This window comes from Cervus canadensis, chromosome 31, assembly GCF_019320065.1.
Source record: "Cervus canadensis isolate Bull #8, Minnesota chromosome 31, ASM1932006v1, whole genome shotgun sequence".
Lineage (NCBI taxonomy): Eukaryota > Metazoa > Chordata > Mammalia > Artiodactyla > Cervidae > Cervus > Cervus canadensis.
Genome location: NC_057416.1, coordinates 23,559,906 through 23,582,583, shown reverse-complemented (window position 1 = coordinate 23,582,583; position 22,678 = coordinate 23,559,906). Strand labels below are relative to the sequence as shown.

The following is a 22,678-nucleotide window of genomic DNA, read 5'->3' as shown; positions in this document are numbered from 1 at the left end:
AACGAGTGGTCAATTTGACCAGTAGTGACTTTGACCAGGCGAACAATAAATAGTGTTGATTTAGGGATTTTACCCTGCAGGGCATGCCAACTAAGATCACCTACAATTAAGAACAAGATTTAACATTGTACACAGTGTCAACTTTTCCAATACCAAGCTTTAATTCCAGTCTACTTTGGTCAGCTTTGAATTTGATGGGGGAAAAAAACCCCCAAACTCAATTTTTTTAAAAAGGCAGTGTAGTCCATTTTATTTTATTTATTTATTTACTTACTTAGTGGCCACACCACATGGTTTGCAGGATCTTAGTTCCCTCAGCAGGGATGAAACCCATGCCCCACTAGAGTGGAGGGCAGAGTCCTAGCTGCTGAAACGCCAGGGAATTCCTAATCTCAATTGTGTTTAATAGAGCCTATCTATGGGCTCAGATGGAAAAGAACCTGCCTGCAATGCAGAAGACCCGGGTTCGATCCCTGGGTCAAGAAGATCCCCTGGAGAAGGAAATGGACAGAGGAGGCTGGCAGGCGGCAATTCATGGGGTTGCAAAGAGTCAGACACAAATGACTGGCTAACAGACACAGAGCCTATCTAGGCAAGAGTGTGCAGTTAGTGAAGTTACTTTATGGTGCTTTCTCTTTTTCTTTCTGGGACATGTTGACAATTCCTATTTCTTGCCCCAGCTATCTCACTCATGTCTCATTGTTATGGAGCCTTGAAAGAAAACTGAGGTACAGAGTAGGGAAAAGGTACTAGATCAGGAATTTAAAAGATTAAATTTTAATTCCAGTTCAGCCAGCAGTTGACTTCATGACCTTGGATAATATCTTTGAACCTCAATTTACCCATTTATAAATTCGGAGATGGGTTTGAGTAGACTCCGGGAGTTGTTGATGGACAGGGAGGACTGGCGTGCTGCGATTCATGGGGTCGCAAAGAGTCGGACACGACTGAGCGACTGAACTGAACTGAACTGAACTGAAATTTGTAGAAAACAGTAATTGCATGACTCAGCTCTCTTTTGTCTACAAGTTTCAATACAAGTTTTCTGATCTATCATTCCTGATGATACTTTAGCTGATAAAGAGTCAGTGTTCTCTGAGATTTAATACAGAAATCTTAGAAACCAAAAGATTTTTTAAAATCCTTCCATTTTTAATACTGATGATTTCAGGCACCATGACAAGGTAATAGAGAAAGAGTTTTCTGTGGAAATCTTTCATGAGAGCTTCCATCACACGAAAAGTTGATTTACTTATTTGTAAATCTCCCATGGAGAAAGGGAAGGAATCATGATTTTTAATTTGCTGGCTTCCTCACTCTCACCAATTTGAAACTGGACTGTGCATCAAGTACTAATGCGATAGTTGTGCAATCCCTTTCTCTTTAAATGAAACACGTTTTGTGTGACTCCTCATCTCTCCTCCATTTTTCTCTGGTGTTTATTATGACTTTCACGATATACATTGCTTGTGGTTAAATTTATGTTGCTACATAATACTGCTGTAAATTAGGTACCACGATTCCCTGGGCTTGTTTAGATCTCATCAGTGGAGCTCTGTTAACTCGGAGATATTTTCGGGCACAGATAAATTACTCTGTTCAATTTGCATTTCAGTGATTTTCTGATTTAGACATGGGGTTTGTAATGGGCATAATAATTCAGGAAGGGTGAACGGAGGGGAGGAAATCTCCTGAAAGGCTTGCGTCCTTAGCAACATCTCCAATAGTCACCATTTTCCACTCTGCAGTATCTTCTTATATCTGAATAAATAAAAGTTAATTATCTTTATGAAACAGTGTTGTAAATGGAGTCCCTTGTTTTCCTGTCTTTGTACATCCTGCTGCCCATTTGAATTCAAATTGGCTTGGTATGGAGTTTTGCCCCAGGGGTCCATTTTAATAGCAGCATTTCTGGTTTGTCATAATTTACTGGAGTACATAGACTATTAAAACTGTGATTTCAAAGGCTAGAAGAAAGACATTGATTGTTGGTTATGTGGTTTGATTTCTGCTGTGGCCTCTCAAGTCCTCACTCTTCCATTAAGTCTTTCCCGACAATTTCCTTTGTGATTATATTGTTCTTTCCACCTTTTCAAAGAGTATGAGCATCTTGAGGGAGAGACTTAGTTTGTTTAATTTAGGACCTAATCCAGTCTTGGACAACTGTGGGTATATAGCAGATAAAATAGACTTCCCCATCTAAATCCAGAAATACAATATTTATCTAAAGAATCACACACACACACACACAACTGAGAAGCGGTTTATTGATTAGCTGTTTTGTCTTCAAAAATGCCAAACAAATGGTCTGAATGATTTTTTTTCTAATATCAAATATATGTATGTGTATATGGGGGGTTGGGAAACACTTAATCAACTATCCTGACAAGTTGTTTCTGCCCTCTGAAAACAGCTTTTAAACAAAAACTGGATCCATTAACTGATATGAAATTGCTTTCACTCTATGCACTGCATCAAAGGTGATGTGTAAGTGTGTGTGGGCATGCACGTGAATAGATTCACACACACGATGTTGAAATTATAAAAGAAAAAAGAAATTGATCATTGTCTTTTAAGATGCTTCTCTCTCCTTTGAAAAAAAGAAAATGTCATACATGTCATGAAAAGTAAACCCTGTAGAAAAAAAATATAACTAACAAAATCTCCCTCTCCTTAACCTCTGAAACTGCTTCCCAGAAACAATCATTATTAACTGCTTCTTATGTGTCCTTCCAGAGATAATTTAATGGACACACACACACACAGACACTCTGTAGACTGCTTTGGGACTGTAAGGAAGCACCATTCTCAGGGACAGCAGGGTAGTAGTTAGAGTAAGAAGTTGATGGGAGGGACTTCCCTTGAGGTCCAATGGCTAAGACTCCGAGCTTCCAATGCAGGGAGTGTGGGTTTGATCCCTGGTCAGGGAACTAAGATCCCACATGCCTTGAAGACAAAAAAAAAAAAAAATTGATGGGAATGTTTAGAGAAGAAGTACAGCGTATAGGAGACCTGCTTTGAAGTGATAACACAGTGGAACAGTTTTAGGAATTAAGGATGGGTGAGGTGTGGGGTTGGAAGAGGAACGCAAGGGCCAAATGGGAGTGAGGGTCCAAGTAATGAAGGGCGTCTGGTCTTCTTGAGTTGATTGACATGAACAAAGATAAAGGTCATGTTAGAGATGAGTGCTGATGACCTCAAAGAGGTAAATGAGGGTGAGGTTATGAGGGTGGAGCTGAAGGGGCTGGGAAACTGAAGTTGGGAGAAGAGGGGGCCTTGCCATGAGCATATAGGGTTTTAAACACTTGTAGACAGAGGTGTGGAGGCCAAGTGAGGGGTGGTCATATGTGTTGCAAATGACTATTTTCTCAGATTGTTGTTTGTTTCTTACTTTATTAATATAAATAGTATTAAGAATATATAAATACTTCCATTGACTTTATTGCATATTCATAACATTCATAAGTATATTATATATTGAATTTATTGATATGATATTAATAATATATTAATATATGCTTATAGAAGTTTTTACTTTTTATATTGTCAAAATTATTGTTTCCTTTATGACTTCAAGGTGTAAGTTTTACTTAAGAATGCCTTCCTTATTACAAAATCATTACAAATATTACAAGTTTCTTAGAATAAAAACATTTTAAAATATTTTGTTTTGATGTTTTTATTCCCTATCTAGAGTCTATTTTGGTTTAATGAGTATATAGGAATCTGGATTTTTGCTTTTTCTACATGGTCAACTTAATGTTCCGACACTATTCATCAAATAGTCCATTTTTTTTTATGTTTTGAAATTCCTAAGTTGCCCTTTGAATGTTTATTTATTATGTATTCACATCTTTCCCTCTCAGCTCCTAATGCAGTCCTGGACTAAAATTTTCAATTCATAGGCTTTAAAAAAATGTCTGTACTCTTAGCATTCTACCTCTTGGTTTAAATAAAAATCTGAAAACAAATGTCTTCTACCTTTAAAATCTAGATGTATCAGTGAACACAAAGTATCTTGCAGAGTTTGGTTGCACCCAATATGGGATGTTCATGCCAATCTTGCCATTTGTGTTTTGGGGACAAAGTTGTAAAATAACTCCTGGAGAAACCCCCTCTGTAGGTATTGTCTTTCTTAATGACTTCATTTTGAGCAACATACTTTCTCCAGAAGAACGTTAGAATACAGAGTCTGGGAAAATGGCTAATATAATAGTCCCAGTCCATTTACAGAATGGCAATTTCAGTAACTCCTTATCCTTTAAAGTCTTGTTGGAGGTATCTGGAGAGCAAGTCAGGAGGTCATCCAGATCAAGCACATCCCATTGCTGCAAACCCCACAAAACTTCCCTTATCTTTCTTCATTTCTTATGGAAGTGCTTTCACTTCTCAAATTCTCAAGTACTGCCTTAAACCTATAAGATTTTTTGATTCTGAAAAAGAAGAAGGAACACCAAACAGCATTTCCCTAGAGAAATGAATAACATCCCTGCATCACTGACACTTGTAATCCATCCTGTCAGATGGGAGCCCTACTCTCTGCCCACTTCCCACAGTCTTGCTGAGCCCTTATGTTCTGAAGAGTCACTACGGTCTTCCTGCCTCCAGCTCTCTCCTTTCTAATCTGTGGTCCAGATGGCCTCCCCCATTCTTTTTCCAGCATGAAAATGAGAATAGGTGGCCCCCCTGCTTGGGAAGTTCTCTCGGTCCTCTACTGCCTACATCAGGAACCCAAACCCTGGAGGCCAACACGCCAGATTCTTCACACAGACTCCGACCTATGGCTTGAGCTGAATCTCCTGCCATCCCCTTGCAGGGACCCCCTAGTGGATCCCTATCTAGCATCCCAAGCTTTGTGTACAGCCTTCCCCACACCTGTGATCCAGCTCCTTACACCTCCTCTCTCCCAGATCAGGGAAATAAGACAGTTCACAGCACAAATGCCATCACCGCTGGGAGCCCTCTCTTGTCCCTCAGGGAGAAGCCTTCACTTCCTCATTAGTATTCCTATACAATTGAGTTTATATCACTATGTAACCAGTGCTCACTGTTTCTTAGCGGGTTGATTATGATGCTGACTCTCCCACTGGACTGCGACTGCTTCGTCGGTAGAGACAGCATTTAAACATCTTGTGCCAGCACAGTTGCACCGTCTTGAGCATATTGTGGATTATCTCATTTCATCTTCCAAACAATCCTCGGGGCAGGCATTTTTATAATCTTCATTTTCAGATAAGAAAATTAAACCTGAAAAAGTTTAAGTAACAAACGTGCCCACAGATTGTGCGTTCACTCAGCATATTCCGTGCCTGGGACTCAACTCCTCTGTGTGGCTCCAAAGGCCCTGAATGAATGAAAGTACCATGTTCAACTTGGTGACTTCTCAAGAAATATGCTCGTGTGGAAGCTCCTTGTGGCTCTGAGAGCTTCTTCCCGTCTGTGTGACCTTGGGCAAGTTACCAACTCTCTCTGAGTTTGTGGGCTTGCAACTGTAAAACTAAGATAATGAACTGCTTAACCATCTCACAGGGCTTTTGAGAGGATTAAACAAAATAATGTATGCAAAATACATAAAGGCTGGCAGAATCAGTTAGTAATGGATAGTCTGTCTTCCCTTCTCCCTCGTTGCCTATGCCATAGAGACAGCACACTGTCCTCAGACATCTATCCGGCTGCCCTGACCAGAGAGGAAACCAAGCAAGGGCAAAAGAGATAAGAAACCAACGGGATAGCAGTTTTAGACAGTATTATCTTTAGCTCATGCCATTTCCATGAGGATCTCAAATGCATAATGATCTTAAATATGCCATACCATTGCTTTTATCTCATATATTCATTTTGGGGAAGAAATGGCCTCTTAGAAGCTACCGAAATAAGGAAGGAACTGGATGTTTTCTCTTGCCTGTCCTAAAGGGACTGTCACTTCTTGCCACAGGATCTCAGCGTTCAGACATTGGCTTTCAAATTCAAGAGAAAAACAATCCCTTAGAAAGTCTTTTAACTTGCTTTTTTGGCACCACTAACACCATTATCAAATGACTTCAAAGTTCTGGCTTCAGTGATAAGATTGCACTCTCATGGCTGGTGGAAAGATGGGGAAGAAAAAGTGTTTTAACACTTTGGAGACATGGTTTTATAGAGTCACAAAGTGTGTCTTTGTTTCTTTCAACTTTCTGAAATCAAGTGTATGTTTTTAACAGGTAGTACATGTGAGGAACTAGAGTGTAAGGGTGAGAATGGTCCCTGGACCTTTCTAACCTCTTCTAGTCTACCAGCAGAGGCAAAGAGGTAAAATACAGCAACTCATTTGGAGTGTTTGCTGATTTGAGATAGATTCACACAGTGTCAGGGGACTACAAGAAGGGATGCCTGGCCCATCTGGGAATCAGAGTGGATTGGTAGTGGCTGGGAGCTGCCCAGAGAGGGTATCCCAGGGTCAAAATCTTGGGAGGTAACTCCTGGTGGCTCAGACGGTAAAAGTGTCTGCCTACAATTTGGGAGCCCCGGGTTCGATCCCTGGGTCAGGAAGATCCCCTGGAGAAGGAAATGGCAACCCACTCCAGTACTCTTGCCTGGAAAATCCCGTGGACGGAGAGCCTGGTGGACTGCAGTCCATGGGGTTGCAAAGAGTTGGACACGACTGAGCGACTTCACTCACTCACAAATAGGAGTTAGCCGCACTAAGTGGGAAGAATTGATCCTTCATAACCTGAGTCAGGCCTGCTATTAGATATGGGGTCAGTAATATTTGCATTCACTACAGGATAATTATATTGATCACTGTGATATCATAGAGTCTTAAAACAGAATTGAGATATATATATATATATATATGTATATTTGGGGGCTTATTATAAAAAAACAAGAGAGAACTCTTTCTATGTGTGATTAAAGGTGGTAGTGATATAAGTAGCTTTATGAGAATATAATCATTTTAGCCCAAAGTATGTAAGAATTAGTTCTTTAAAATTAATGCAAAGCATATACCATTATCAGATATTCTGATTCTATACTCAATGCTGTGAATCTGAAATAAGTTAAATATATTACTAGGTGCACTTAAAATTTCAATTAAGTTTAAAAATTAGATTAAGATCCATGTGAATTTCTTCTTTTCTGTCAAGTCTCTCAAACCTCATAATATCCCTGTGAATGAATCCCCTTGTTAACCTGTTGATAAGCACTTGACAGATGAGGAAGCCGTGTGTTTTTGCAGCTCACTCAAAGTCTTAGCTGAGGGCAGTGGCAAAATTACAGTGACAAAACGTCACTGTCCCTGTTAGAGTGACAAATAACGTTAAAGTGACAAAACGTTCAGAAGCAAAAAGAAACTTTGTCCCAGGCAATGTGCTTAGAATTTTCACATAATTTATATTTAATTCCTATACTAACCTAGAGCATAGGTGTTTTTTCACTTTTAGAAATGAGAAAACTGAGGCTCAGAGTTGTAATATGAGCAAGCTAAGGAGCTTTCAAGTGGCCTCGTTGGAATGTGAACCTGGTTTTCCAAAGCCGCTCATCTGTTCTAACGTTTCTGCAACCTACATATTTCAGCTGTATTCTAACATTGAGCATAATGCCTGTCACATTGTGGCTATTCTTGCACCCACTTTTGTGGAATGACTAAGTGATAAATAGAATGTGTACATTTGTGACCAGCAAGGAGAGCAAAAAGAATCAGTTCAGTTGCTGAGTTGTGTCCAACTCCTTACAGCCCCAAGGACTAAAGCACACCAGGCTTCCCTGTCCATCACCAACTCCCTAACCTTGCTCAAACTCATGTCCATTGAGTCGGTGATGCCATCCAACTGTCTCATCCTCTGTTGTCCCCTTCTCCTCCTGCCTTCAATCTTTCCCAGCATCAGCATCTTTTCCAGTGAGTTAGTTCTTCACTTCAGGTGGCCAAAGCATTGGAGTTTCAGCTTCAGCATCTTTCCAATGAATATTCAGGACTGATTTCCTTTAGGATGGACTGGTTGGATCTCCTTAGGCCAAGGGACTCTCTCAAGAGTCTTCTCCAGCACCACAGTTCAAAAGCATCAATTCTTCGGCACTCAGCTTTCTTTATAGTCCAACTCTCACATCCATACATGACTACTGGAAAAACCATAGCTTTGACTAGATGGACCTTTGTTGGCAAAGTAACGTCTCTGTTTTTTAATACACTGTCTAGGTTTGTCATAGTTTTTCTTCCAAGGATCAAGCATCTTTTAATTTCATGGCTGCAGTCACCATCTGCAGTGATTTTGGAGCTCCAAAAAATAAAGTCTCTCACTGTTTCCATTGTTTCCCCATCTATTTGCCATGAAGTGATGGCACTGGATGCCATGATCTTAGTTTTCTGAATGTTGAGATTTAAGCCAACTTTTTCACTCTCCTCTTTCACTTTCATCAAGAGGCTCTTTAGTTCTTCTTCACTTTCTGCCATAAGGGTGGTGTCATCTGTATATCTGAGGTTATTGATATTTCTCCTGGCAATCTTGATTCCAGCTTGTGCTTCATCCAGCCCAGCATTTCTCATGATATACTCTGCATACAAGTTAAATAAGCAGAGTGACAATATACAACCTTGGCATACTCCTTTCCCAATTTGGAACCGGTCTGTTGTTCCATGTCCAGTTCTAAGTGTTGTTTCTTGACCTGCATACACATTTCTCAGGAGGCAGGTAAGGTGATCTGGTATTCCCAAAGGCAAAAAGAATACTGTTAAGTATTTAGTGAAGGAAAGTATTTAGCGTTCATTTTAATGATAAAGGTGGAAGGCCAGGTCAAGGAAGTGAAATATTAAGAAATAAAAATTTATTTGGCGAAAGGTAAAGTATTTTCCCTGAAAATAATTTCAGGGAAAGTATTCCTGAAAATATCTCTGAATCCTTTTCTCAGAGTCCATATACATGGTATTGCACAAAATGTTTCTCTGGACCCCCAACTGCCTTGCTTATAGAATCACTGACTTTGCCTTGGCATCAAACTTCTATATACAACAACCTTGTTCTTGCTCTTTGTCTGACCCTGTAGGCAATGCAAAGCCTCTGCAGTTAATATTTGGCTGGAGCCCAAATGCAAAATACCTTTCCTTATTTATTTATTAAGGATGCCATTTTTCATAGATGACCACCAGTTAATGAATAGCATTGGCTTTGATGAAATTGGATTCTCAGTTATTCAGCAAATATTATTAAATAGCTATTATGCACAAAAGAGAACATTAACTTTCTTTTAGATGGCAGAAAAAGCCTGTTGTTGTGTGAAGCTCCCCAGAGTCAGAGTTCTAGTCCTGGGTTCCAGTTACCGTGTCTACCACTAATCAATATATGATCTGGGCTCCTGTGCATCTTACTTTGGACTCTGTAAATTTAAGATGCCCCCTGGATCTCAGTTTGTGGCTTAACTGTGTTCTTAGGGGATCTTTGGGAATGAGTGGGAGTGTATGGGGTCATCCAAATGACATTGGCATTTAGTGTCCTGAGACCAGGGATGATAAAAATTCCATGCAATATGGGAGTCAGTCCCCCACCACAAGAATGCATAGTCTGACCAAAATTGTAACCGTTTCTCAATTGAAAAACACTGGTGGGAATCTTCCCATTTTAGTGTTCTCTAAGACAGTGACTGAGAGGCAAATTACAGTTCTGTTAACTTTGACAAAGTCAACAGGCGATGATGTTAAATATAGACAAACTCCTGGCAAAGTACTTTTCAAGGAGCAGAACAAGCAAACAAAAAAATGGGAATATTAAATTAGTGCTGTTTGTAATGCATATTGGCAAAGAAGCTACTAAAATGCTGCTCATTGTTGTAGCACATTTTCTATTAATTATCTTAAATAATTTGTAAAGCAATAGCTTGAATGCCATATGGAACGTTAACCTTGCTAATGAATTCAGTGACTCAGCATTTTTCTCACCATAGTCTTAGTTCCACACCACCTTGGTTCATATGAAAGAACCCTAGACTTCTTAAATTTCTCTTTGCACCACTGATTTTCTTTCATCAGTAATGGGAGAGCTATGTGCTCCAGACTTCCTGTTGCTTAATTATTTCATTTTGCCACTAAAATTAATAGTCAGTAAAGATAATGAAAGTGACTCCCAGACATTTTAGTAATTTGAATCATCATAAGCCTCTTGGTAGCATGATGCTGGCTGGCGCTGCCATCCTAGGCCGGGTCTATTGCTCTTCAGAACGCATCCTGTCTGGGATAAGCCCCATTGTAGTCCTCTGTGCCTTGTGAGATTTTAGGGTTCCAAAGCTTTTTACAGACAATAAAATCTATTTTTAAAATATGGGCTTACACAGGAACTTCCCTGGTTGTTCAGTGGTAGAGAATCTGCCTTGCAATACAGGGGACATGGGTTTGATCCCTGGTAGGGGAACTAAGATCCATGAGCCTTGGTGCAGCTAAGTATCATGATGCCATAACTTCTGAGCCTGTGGGCCACAATTAGAGAGTCTGTGCACCACGTTGAAAAGATCCTGCATGACATAACTAACACCCAACACAGCCAAATAAATAAATTAACTAAAATATTAAAAGAAAAAGAAAAAATATGGGCATGCCCAAAAGTGTTCTTATTGACCAAATCAAAGTTTTGAAATCTTTTCTCTATTTGACTCGGTTCAAGAATAGGTAAAAGCAACCTTCTCATCCCACATTTGGGAGTGGGGCTACCTCCCTTCTTTTCCTCATTTCTTTGGATTTGGGTCTCTATTACCATCACCACATAATGTTTGATTCATGTGGGGCCACCTCCATTACTATAAACAAACCTTGGTTTTGTTTAGAGAAGCCATGAGTCCAGCCTTAGGTGATGGATTGTATCTGATCATGATCAGTCATGACAAACCTCTGCCCCAATTTCCCCAATTTTTGCATTTCTTGCTGAGAAGAGCTGCCAGTTAAACTAACTCTGGCTTATGAAATCTTGAAACCTAAAGGGAATTATAGGAAATTTCTAGGAAAGATTATTTTTATCAAAAAAACAGAAACAAATAAAAAACAAAAGAGATGGCTAATGATGCTTTGTATTTCCTCTAGAGTGTGGGCATGATGCTTGTAGATGCAGCAGCCATCTTGTGACCAGCAGGTGGAGCAGAATGGCAGAAACAGCCTGGTTCCTTGATGGCATCTTTCAGTGTCTGTCTAGACCTGCCTGCCTTACTCAAGATGTCTTGGAATGTGAAAAAAGAAAAAGTCAACCTCTGTTTGCCTACATCATTGTAGTAAAATTTTCTGTTACTTACAGTCAAATATAAACCTGACTGATGTATTTTATGCCCAGTTGAACATGTAACTCTGGGGGTCTTGGATATTTGGGCATGAGAATGTTGCTGGCACTAATATAGAGTAGTGAATTTAACATTAGTAGTTTAAGGCTATTTTATAGCCTTAAACATTCCTTCCTTCCCCAACTGGTAGAGAGTTGGGTACATCAAGCATATTTGGATGAAGTAAGTGCTGCTGTTAGCCCCAGATGTGTTTGAGGAAGCCAAGAAAAGCGTCAGATAATAAGAATGTAAAAACATCAGGACTGGACATCTCCAAGGTATCACTTCCATAAGAAAATGATGTAACTGGGAGAAGAGAAGAAAACAAATGTTTTCTGGATTTAATTGAATTGAACTGAACACACGGGGGAATTCAGGAATACAGCTGTCAGTTGAAGTGTGTGTATGTCATATTATTCAAGTCACCGAAGAGGGTTATGATGGTATTTTCCAATGGAAATCATTTACATTTTTATTAATGGGTTCCAAAATACACTGGGAAAAGTAATGGGTCAACATTTCTGAATCCTATGTGTACTCCATGATTTTACTCAGTCTGTATGAGTTCCATTTTCTCACCTATGAAATGGGGATAATAATTCATATCTTGTCAACACAATTGCTGTAGAAATCAAGTGAGATGAAATGTATAAGATTCCATTTTATACTATATTTACTATGCAAATGAGAGATGTCATCAACATCATCGTAATCATATCATTCCATGCTTCATAATACAGATGTGTTCATTATTGTCATTTTATTGATTTGACTGTAAAGACAAATCTTTGGCTGATTTTTCACTTGGGGAGGGTCCAGAGGACAGTCAGCTGCCTGACTGTTCAGCACATATCCTCTGCAGGGCTTCAGAGGAGCCAACCTTGAAACTGGAAAGTTCTAACAGCAACTGATAATAAGGAACAAGGAGGGTGGCAGGGAGTTTCTTACAGGAGATAAGATATAGTATGAAGCCATAGCAATTGAAACAGTGTGGCATAGGGGTAATAGATAGATCAGTGATAGAAAATAAAGAGCTTAGAAATACATCCCTGCATACCACAGAAACCTGATTTAGCATAGAGATGGTTTTACAATTAATGGAGGAAAGGATGCATTGTTTAATAAATGATATAGGGACAACTGGTCTTCAAAACTAAAAAAAATGTCAGCCAAACCTCATATCACATACACACACACACACACACACACACACACACGATTCCAGTTGGAATAACGTTTAAATAAGAGAAAAAATAAAATTAAGACTATTGGGATAAAATATAGAATATTGTTATAAAGGTGAATACAGGGAATAATACTAAAAGCATAAGCCCTAAAGTGATCTTTAAAAATTTGACTATATCAATCAAAAATTTTATCTTGCATGATGGAAACGCTGTATTCATTGAGCAGTAACTCCTCATTTCCCTCTCCTTCCAGCCCCTGGCAACTTCTATTCCACTTTCTGCTTCTGTGAGTTTGACTACTTTAGATACCTCATATAAATAGAATCATGCAGTATTCGTTCTTCTGTGACTGGCTTATTTCATTTAGCATAATGTTCTCAGGATTCATCCATGCTGTAAGATGACAGGAGTTCCCTTTTTAAAAAGGCTGAATAATATTTAATTTAGAAGCAAACAGTTTGCTTCTATCGATGGACATTTAGCTTGTTTCCACCTCTTAAATAGACTAATTCTGCAGTGAGCTCTGGAATGCAAGTATCTATGTCTTCAAGATCCTGTTTTCAATTTTTTTATTAATACCCAGAGGTGGGATCAAATGGAATTTCTGCATTCAATATTTTGAGAAATCTTCATGTTGTTTTCCCTGGTGGTTGTACCAATTTACATTCCCAGCAACAGTGCACAGGAGTTCCAATTTCCAAACACTTGTTATTTTCAGGTTGAGTTTGTGTGTTTGTTTGTTTGGATGAATGGACATTTTAACCAATGTGTGGTGATATCTCTTATGGTTTTGATTTACATTTCCCTGATGATTAGTGATATTAAGCATCTTTTCACATACCTGTTGGTCAATTTGTATGTCTCCTTTGGAGAAATGTCTAATCAAGTCTTTTGCCCACTTTTAAAATCAGCTTATTTGTTTTTTTGCTATTGAACTGAAGAAATTCCTTCTGTATTTTGACTACTAACCCCTTATCTGGTATATGATCTGCAAGCACTTTTTCCCCACCCTGTAGGTTGCCTTGCATTTTCCCTCTGTTGTTGTTTCCTTTGATGCACAGAAGTTTTCAGTCTGGTGTAGCCTCTCTCCCTCCCTCCCTCCTTCCCTCCGTCTCTCTGTTTCTCTCTCTCTCTCCGGTTTTGCTGCCATATCAAAGAATCATACCAAAGAACAGGATTAGGAAAATGTATCCCTTTGTTTTATTTCAGGAGTTTTATAGCTTCAGGTCTTATGTTTAAGTTCTTAATTCGTTTGAGTTGATTTTTGGTATGGTCTAAGGATCCAATTTCATTCTTTTACATGTGGACATTCAGTTTTCCCAACACCATTTGTTGAAGAGATTATCCTTTCCTCATTATACTGTCTTTGCATCCTTGTTGAAGATCGTTTGATCGTATACGTATGGGTTTATCTCTGGGCTGTCTATTCTGTTTCATGGTTCTATATCTCTATTTTATGTTAGTACCATATGCTCTGATTACTGTAGCTCTGTAATATATTCTGAAGTCAGGAAGCATTAGGATTCCAGCTTTGTCCTTCCTTTTCGAGGTTGTTTTGGCTATTTGAGGTCTTTTATGATTTCATATGAATTTTAGGATTGCTTTTTCTATATATGTTTGTTAGGTCTATTCAGTATAGTGTTGTTCTCTGTTTCCTTATTGATCTTCTGTATGAATGTTTTATACATTATGGAAAGTGGGGGTGTTGAAATACCCTACTATTTTTGTATTGCTGCCTTTTTCTCCCTCTGTCAGTGTTTGCTTCCTATATTTCAGTGCTCTGATATAGACATATATATATACATATATATATATATATGTATATATTTATAATTGTTATCTCTTCCAGGTGAACTGATCCTGTTATTATATAATGTCCTTCTTTGTCTCTTGTGACAGTTTCTGATATATTCTATTTGTTGAAGTATGACTACCCCTGCTCTCTTTTGGTTAACATGTGCTCAATGCCTTTTTCTATCCTTTCATTTTTAACCTATGTGTGTCCTTAAATCTAAAGAGAATATCTTATAGATGGTATATAGTTGAATCTTTTTCTATGTTTTGGTGTTTTTCACTTCATTCAGATCCAGGGTTTTTTTGTCCTAGGTTTTTGAAACCCAGTGTCTATTTTACACTTAGAGCATATCTCAATTCAAATTAACCACAGGTGTTCAATAGTCACACGTGGTTTGTAACTACTGCAATGGACAGCATAGACCTACAGTATAGAAATGACTCCTATAAACAAGTTTAAAAAGACAGCCATAATAATAATTTAAGACTACTGACAAAGGAGAAAATCTGAAGGACTATAAACACATGAAAATATTTGTTTCTGTCATGGATGGAGAAATACATATTAGAACAATAAAGTACTATTTTTCATTTATTAGATTATCAAGGAGTTTAGGAGAAAAAAAATGGAACTCTTGCATGGTTCTTTCTGTAGCTGCCTTTTGCCAAACAGAGAGCGTTCTTTTCTCCTTCCGCCTGATAATGAGCTAATTTGCATTTACGTCTTCATTTGAAAGTAATAAGATGGTCACACTAGTTTGTTGCTTGTACTTACAAATGAGCCTTTGATTTAATCATTTGATTAATCAAATTCCATTAGAATCAAGCTTTTAAAAAACAAAAATATGGCTTAAATTTTGTATACAAAATGCTGTTTCAGCACAGGTTTTTATTATAACCCAAAGGTTTATTTACATTTCTGAGAGATTTAATTTTTTTTTATGATTGAGACAGATGACTTTAAATTTCACTCCAAGTTAATTTTTCTTCTCCAGTGAATTTTCCACCAATCTTTAATGATAGTAAATAATCTGTAAGCAGTTACCTACAAGAATCAATCTTGGGAGGATCCTTTTTGTTAAGAATCTCTTTAAACATTTTCATAATTTGTATGAAAGTTCAGGTTTCCTCAGAATGAGTATTTTTAGTTGGGGCTTCCCTGGTGGCTCAGACGGTAAGGAATCTGCCTGCAGCGCAGGAGACCAGGGTTTGATTCCTGGGTCAGGAAAATCCCTGGAGAAGAAAATGGCAACCAGTCCAGTATTCTTGCCTGGAAAATCCCATGGGTAGAGGAGCCTGGTGGGCTACAGTCCATATGGTTGCAGAGTCAGGCATAACTGAGCGACTAACACTTTCACTTTTACCTATAATGGGTAAAATATTTCAGACTGCCAGCTTTGAGATCTGTCCACATAGCTGCCTGTGGTTAGGCTTCATCCAGCAGAGCCATTGATGAGAACAGGAGTTCCTTTCCATGGCTAAAAAAAAAAAAAGGACTAAGGGAATTGCTCTTAAAATAAAGACAAAAAGAAAAAAGAAGGGCAGTGTTTTATCCCCTGGGTATTGTCATTTGAGAAGAGACCAGAACACAATGAAGAAGCTGAAGGATGGATGTCATTGAAACAAGAAATCTGGGCCAGACCAGCCTGGGGCACAGGGATTGCAGAGATCCAGGGCTTCAGAATGTCACTTAAAAGGGCTCCACCAGGCGCACACACCTTAAAATGATGTTCCTAATTGTTCTTCCTTTTCTTTCTGTCTTTTTTTTCCCCTTTGGCAAATCACAAAGAAAAAGGGAAAAAATTGCCCAGCGGGAAGAGCCAGCTGCTGAGCCTGTTAGGAGAAAAAAGAATGTGGATATGATGCTAATTCTGCTTCATTTTCTCACTTTCTACGAACGGCTGGCTGGCAGGTGCACACCCTGCCTAGAGGATCTGGGGAGTTTTGATCAGGAGCAGCAGTCTGTCTGGGGGTGGCCATGTTCTCTAAAAGTCTCCACTAGCAAGGGTAGGAGAAAAGAAGCAAAAGCTGATGCGATTTCCATCAGTTCTCTAAGGTGATTGCTCAAGAGTCGACTGGGGGAAAATAACAAGCTCTGCTCTCCTCGACTGGAGACGTTCAGCTTCCAGAACACAGGCATAGTAAAGAGGAGCTGAAACGTATACTGTGATGACTGCTGGGGAAGAAAACAGGCTTCGAGCTGTACTTCTAGCAATATCCATAGCAAAGGAGGCCTTTGCCCAAGCTAGTGTAACACACACAGCCAGGGTGCCAGGATGGATCAGTAAAACCACAGTGGCCCCAGGGTGCTCTTCTTGACTTGCAAATGCTGGTGCTGGGGAAGACGCAGGGAGTGAGAATCGTTTGTTTAAAGCAAGAAGCAGAGCATCCCTTTTCCTGAGACCTTTAGATCTTCCCAGGAAGACAGAAAGAGTGTCTCACAGTTTTGTGGTTTTTTTCCCCAGGTAGGACTATTCAGACCGCATAATCTGGCCTAACTGGTGGGCTTTGATGCTGGGTTCTTTGTTTCACTGGAAACCATGCCAAGCATGCCAGCATTTCTTTCTTAGAATTCAGACAGTTCATGCATGTCACCACTTTTCAGCTCAGACAACCACATCCTCCCCAAGGGTTGAAAGTCATGGTCCGGGGTCACGTTAGGCAGTTGGGCAGCTCACACTCAGCAGTGCACTTTAGTGCGATGGCCTTGCTATTCCTCCTCCCCAAGCAAAATGAAGATGGCCTGCTGAATGAAGCTGTGAGCTCTGCCTCTGCCAGCCCTAGCTGAGATCATTCACTGTAGTCCTGCCCCCATGCACACGTCAGGCTTGAAGGGGATAGAAATGTCCATCACCAGAGTGGGCAGATCAGCTGTGGGGCTCAGAACTGGAACTGCTGCTAGAAATCCAGAATGTCTGGTATTGAATCCTGGGCTCTTGCAGACCCTGTTGGGTTGAAGATGTGCTTACATCCCTGAGATACTGCCTCTCCCTGCATCAGAATCATTTAAGCTATTGTTTAAATGCAGATCCCTGGATCTCACCCCAAATTCATTATGTAAGGATGGATCCTGGTATATTTTAACACAAGGAGAATAGCCCATGAGAAAGAGTATAGCGATGACTAACAACACAAGCTTTGGTGATGACCTGCCCCTTCACGTAATATTTGTGTGATCTTGGGGTAAATTTACTTAACCTTCCTCTGTCTCATGTGTCAAATGGTGATAACAACCTTAATATTCACCTCATAGAGTGGATTGAATGAGTAAATCCATTTAAAGTGTCTGGAACAGTTCTAGGTACATAATCAGGCTGCCATTTGTTGTTGTTTAGTTGCTAAGTCATGTCCAATTCTCTTGTGACCCCATGGCCATAGCTCCACCAGGCTCCACTGTCCATGGGATTTCCCAGGCAAGAGTACTGGAGTGGGTTGCCACTTCCCATTCCAGAGGATCTTCCTGACCCAGGGATCAAACCTGGGTCTCCTGGTTGGCAGGTGGCTTCTTTACCACTGCACCACCAGGGAAGCCCAGTCAGGCTTCATATATGCTGGCTATTGCTATTATTACATAACAAGTACCCATAGTAATTCTTTATAATTAAATTTGAGATTTGTAGATCCAGTGTGGTCATCTTGGATTCTAAGTCTCTTTTTTGATCAGCCCTGCTGGGTCCTCTTGGATTTAGAGCTCTGTGTTGTCCCCATAACCTCAAATATAGACCCTCTCAACCCTCATGTAAACCTTTCCAGTTCTCCTCTGGGGTACCAGGAACAGGTATCTTACCTCATTACTGCCAGTCCTTCAGTCAGAATGGGCTGGCCACTGAGAAAAGGGATGATGCTATTTGCTTAAGGAATATCCATTCTTCAAATGGAAAAAAACCAGTTTTCTGTAATTGGGGTCCAACTACAGGATCAAAGTTCCTAATGGTTTAATATATTTCAGTGTGGATAAGCATTCAAATTTAGCTGAAGCTACTTGGCTGCTTTGGACACAGTCCCTTAGAACAGAGCTCCTTCCCTTAGGGACCTGCCCTCAGGGTAACCCACTGTGCCACCTTACCTGGGACTCTCCTGGTTCTTGTACTGAAAGTCCCAGGTCCTAGAAAACCCCTTAGTCCCAGCTAAACCAGGATGGTTGGTCCTCTTGTGCCCTGGAGTTACTGGAGTGGGTCTCCAATAAACTGGGGCAGAAATGCCCAGCTGGACTCCCAGTTGTGAGGCAGGAATTTAACTGGGGCCTGGGATCCACTGTATTAACCTCCAGAGATAGGAAGCTCAGAGCAAGAGGGCCTCCTGATGGTGTTGGTTAGAACACTCAGGTCTGAAATATATACCAGCACTTACTGTTTCCAGTGCTGACATAGGGCAGAATTATACTGATGGCTTCATGTTTTCTGTAACTTAATAGGGATCTGAGGAATTCCACAATGTGGTGCTTCCCGTATGCACTCAGAACTGGTACCCTCCAGTCTGTCGTGTTTTCTGATGTGCATAGTAGCAAGGGCTGTAAATATCAATTCTTCCCTAGGTCTGGAGGTTTGTGTGCTGACTGCATTTCAGGTGGAACACAGCAGAAGGCCTTGCTTTTCTATTTCCCCAGAAGAGGTTTGGGAGGAAGAAAATAAGGATCGAGGTTTTATAGAGCTGTAGAAATTACACAGGTTGCCAAGGTAATTAATCAACATCCAAAGACAACATAAAATCTCACCCTGTGCCAGTATATATATGCCTCTAACCCCAGTAGGTGTGAGTCATAATATCTAAATGAAGGAAATTACTTGAAGGAAATTGCCTGAATGGGACTGTTATAAGAGGAGGATAGGGCTTACTTAATTAAAGCACAGTTTAATTAATGCTATAACTTAAGGAGATGGAGTGAGGGCCATGCAACCATTTGGGAGTATGAGAGGTCTGGGTGCTGTTTGATAACAGTTTCACGTCATTGGGAGGGGTGATGGGGAAGGCATGATTAAATGCAGGAGCAGGCTGATAAATGAATCATTGGGGAAGTGCATTTTTAACTAAATAGAAATGAGTCCAGGAAGAATGGGGGGAAAAATCATTATAATTATCATTGTAGGGCTTTGTTAGGGAGGAGAGAGGATGGTCTGTGGGTCAGAATGAATTGTGGAGCTGAATTGGTGAGCTCTGGGGTCTGCCTACTCAACGGGACCCCCGATGAACCTGGGTACAGTCCAGGAAGTGGTAAAGCCCTAACAACAGAAGAGCTGCTTGTGAAGACCCGGGGTCTCCTCTAGCCTTGGGCTCACACCCTCCTCCATGCCACCGCTGCAGTCTGGAGGTCTCCAGGAAACCACCGGCTCTCCTAGTGCAACATCCCCACCAGCCTGCCCTCTCCTTTGCCTAATCCTGGGTGAGGGTGTTCACTTACCATCACTTCTAGTTTCTCTCTCTCTCTTTTTTATAATACTTCAACTGGGAAGAAAAATTTTCATTTGTTACCAACCTCAAAATAAAACTGTACAATAAAACAACATATAAAAGTGTCAGCAGGAGAAGAGATTTATCTGGTCAAAGATGAAGATGAGAATAAGAATATGCAGTCTTGTGTTTCACTTTAAGAGAATTGTCCAAAGTGAATGAGAATGAGAATAAAGAGGGGAAAGCCCTTAACCCAGCCTTAATCCAGCCATAATATATTCCTGAATATATATATATAAAAAGTGAAAGTGAAAGTCACTCAGTCATGTCCAACTCCTTGCCACCCCATGGACTGTAACCTGCCAGGCTCCTCCATCCATAGAATTCTCCAGGCAAGAATACTGGAGTGGGTTGCCATTTCCTTCTCCAGGGAATCCTCCCAATCTAGGGATCGAACCTAATTCTCCTCCATTGCGGGCAGATTCTTTACCATATGAGCCATAAGGGAAGCCCCATATAGATAGATAGATAGATAGGTAGGTAGATGGATGGATAGATACCGACTACCTACCTACTTAACATCTTGGAAAGTTTATTGATTTGGCTGCGCTGAGTCTTCATTCTGTGTGGGCTTTTCTCTGGTTGTGGCGAGCGGGGGCTCCTCTCCAGCTACAGTGTGCTAGCTTCACATTGCGGTGGCTTCTTCTGTTGTGGAGCATGGCCTCTAAGCACCAGTTCAATAGTAGTGGTGCGCAGGCTTAGTTGCTCCATGGGACGTGGGATCCTCCTGGATCAGGGATCGAACCCATGTCTCCTGCATTGGCAGACAGATTTTTTTCCACCGAGCCACCAGGGAAGCCTTCTATTTAATATTCACTATCTCTCTAGTTAATCAATACCATCAGTATGGACTCATGATTCCAGTTTTAAACAGTAGATTATTATCCAGTATGGTTCTTATTTATTCTGATGCTCAAATTATCCCAGATTTAGCCAATGGGAACCCCTTCAAAGCAGGGTTGGCATTTAAACCAATATCTGGCCACTAGATGTGTGGATCGCTTTTAGGTCCTCTTAGCAGACAGTACCAGGAAATACTGGAGAAGGAAATGGCAACCCACTCCGATATTCTTGCCTAGAAAATCCCATAGACAGAGGAACCTGGTGGGCTACAGTCCATGAGATTGCAAAGGGTCTTACTCAACTGAGCACACTAAGAAATATATGCATTTTTATATTTGAAATGATGAGTTTGTACTGATACTCAGTGATGTTTGCCCTTCCTTTAGCCTTTCTACTCCATTCCACTATCCCTTGTAAGTAACAAGTTTCACTGCTTTATGATTCATCTTTTTGGTGATTTTATCCCCAAAATTTCAGATTTGTGTATGTTTTATGATTTTCCCTCATTTCTTACACAAAAAGATACTGACTGTATCATATAAAACCTTTTGCATCTTGTTTTTTTTAATTTAACAACACATCCTGGAAATCATTCCATGTAAGTTAATAAAGATCTTCCCAATTCTTTTGTCCAGCTGCATAGTATTCCTCTCTGTGCATGTTCCATAGTATTAACCAACTTGCTATGTTTGGGTATTTAAGTAATTGCCAATAATTTGCCTTTACAAACAATGAATAACATTATGCTTGTGTATTTTTGTGTTGTTGTAGGTGTATCTTCAGGATGAGTTTATAAAGTGAGATCGTGGGACTGATTAAAAGGTGGATAAATATGGCATTTTGGTATGTATTGCTAAGTTCCCCTCCATTGGTTTACCATTTTTGCATTTCTTCCAGCAATGTAGGAGCAAGAGAGAGAGAGCACCTGTTTCCCCAGTCTTAGCCAAAAAAAGTATATTGTTAAAGTTTTAGTTTTTTCCTATCTGATAGAAAGCCTAGTATTATGTATTTGTATAGAGTATAGCTTTTATTTTAAAACCTCTGCATCTCATATGATATATTGTTATCTTTTTTGTCCATTAAGTCTTTCTGAGGCTTATCCATTATATAATTTTTTCCCCATGACCCAGCATGTAGTCTCTTTTTAAGTGTATGTTTATATGAATGAGATATGTTAAAGAAAACACATATCAGTGGATGGAATACAGCAGAAGCAGGGCAATGTTTGGAGTGAGACAGACCCAAACTCAAATTGCTTTCACAACTTAAGTGCTGTGAAGCCTCAGACAAATTCGTCATCTTTTCTGATACTCAGTAGCCTCATTTACAAATTGAAATAATAATAAAAATCTTCCCTCTTGTATCTGCGGGTTCCACATCTGTGGATTCAACCAAACTCTGATCAAAAATATTAAAAAAAACTCCATAAATTCCAAAAAACAAAACTTAGAATTTGCCATATGCCAGCAACTATTTATATAACATTTATATTATAGTAGATAGTAAAAGTATATTTTATGATATATTATAAATATAATAGATATTATAAGTAAAATAAATGTGATCTAAGTATATAACAGGATGTGTACAGGTGATATGCCAATACTGAGCCATTTTATATAAGGGGCTTTATATAAGGGATTTTGGTACCCACGTCCTGGAACCAACCCCCTAAGGATACCAGTTTGTAATTTTGGAGAGATTAGAAAATGGAAAAGAACTTGACACGTTGTAGGTACTCATTATAAGGAAGATGATATTCTTTTTGCTCTTAACTTCATTATTTCCTTCCTTGGGACCATTTTTTTTTTTCTCAGAAATCTTTCCTTTATAGCCTAGCATGTGTTTTTCATTTTTATTTAAACAATTGACATTTATAAATTTACTTCTAAATTCTGCTTGGCCTCATTTCATGATTTGATACGTATTCAGTACTCCCATTATTTTCTAAATGATATATTTTTGTATTACGGATTTCCTCTTTGATCTCATGGTTATTAGGAGACTTAAAAGAATTCTAAATGGTTAGGGGTTTTATGGTTTATAATTTAAGTAAATTGCTTTTAGCTTTACTGCACTGTGGCTAGGGAATGTGGCCTATTGAATTTCTGTTCTTTAATTTATTGAAATTTTCTTCA

General features: G+C 39.6%; 1 long non-coding RNA gene across 1 annotated transcript in view; it reads left to right on the top strand.

Annotated features, from left to right (window-relative positions):
- LOC122432600 overlaps nucleotides 1-21,367 on the top strand; it is an 85,154-nt gene extending 63,787 nt beyond the window's left edge. The window contains exon 3 of the long non-coding RNA XR_006266888.1: nucleotides 21,312-21,367. This is a non-coding gene — a long non-coding RNA (uncharacterized LOC122432600). The remainder of the gene's footprint in view (nucleotides 1-21,311) is intronic.
- The last annotated feature ends 1,311 nt before the right edge of the window (nucleotides 21,368-22,678 follow it).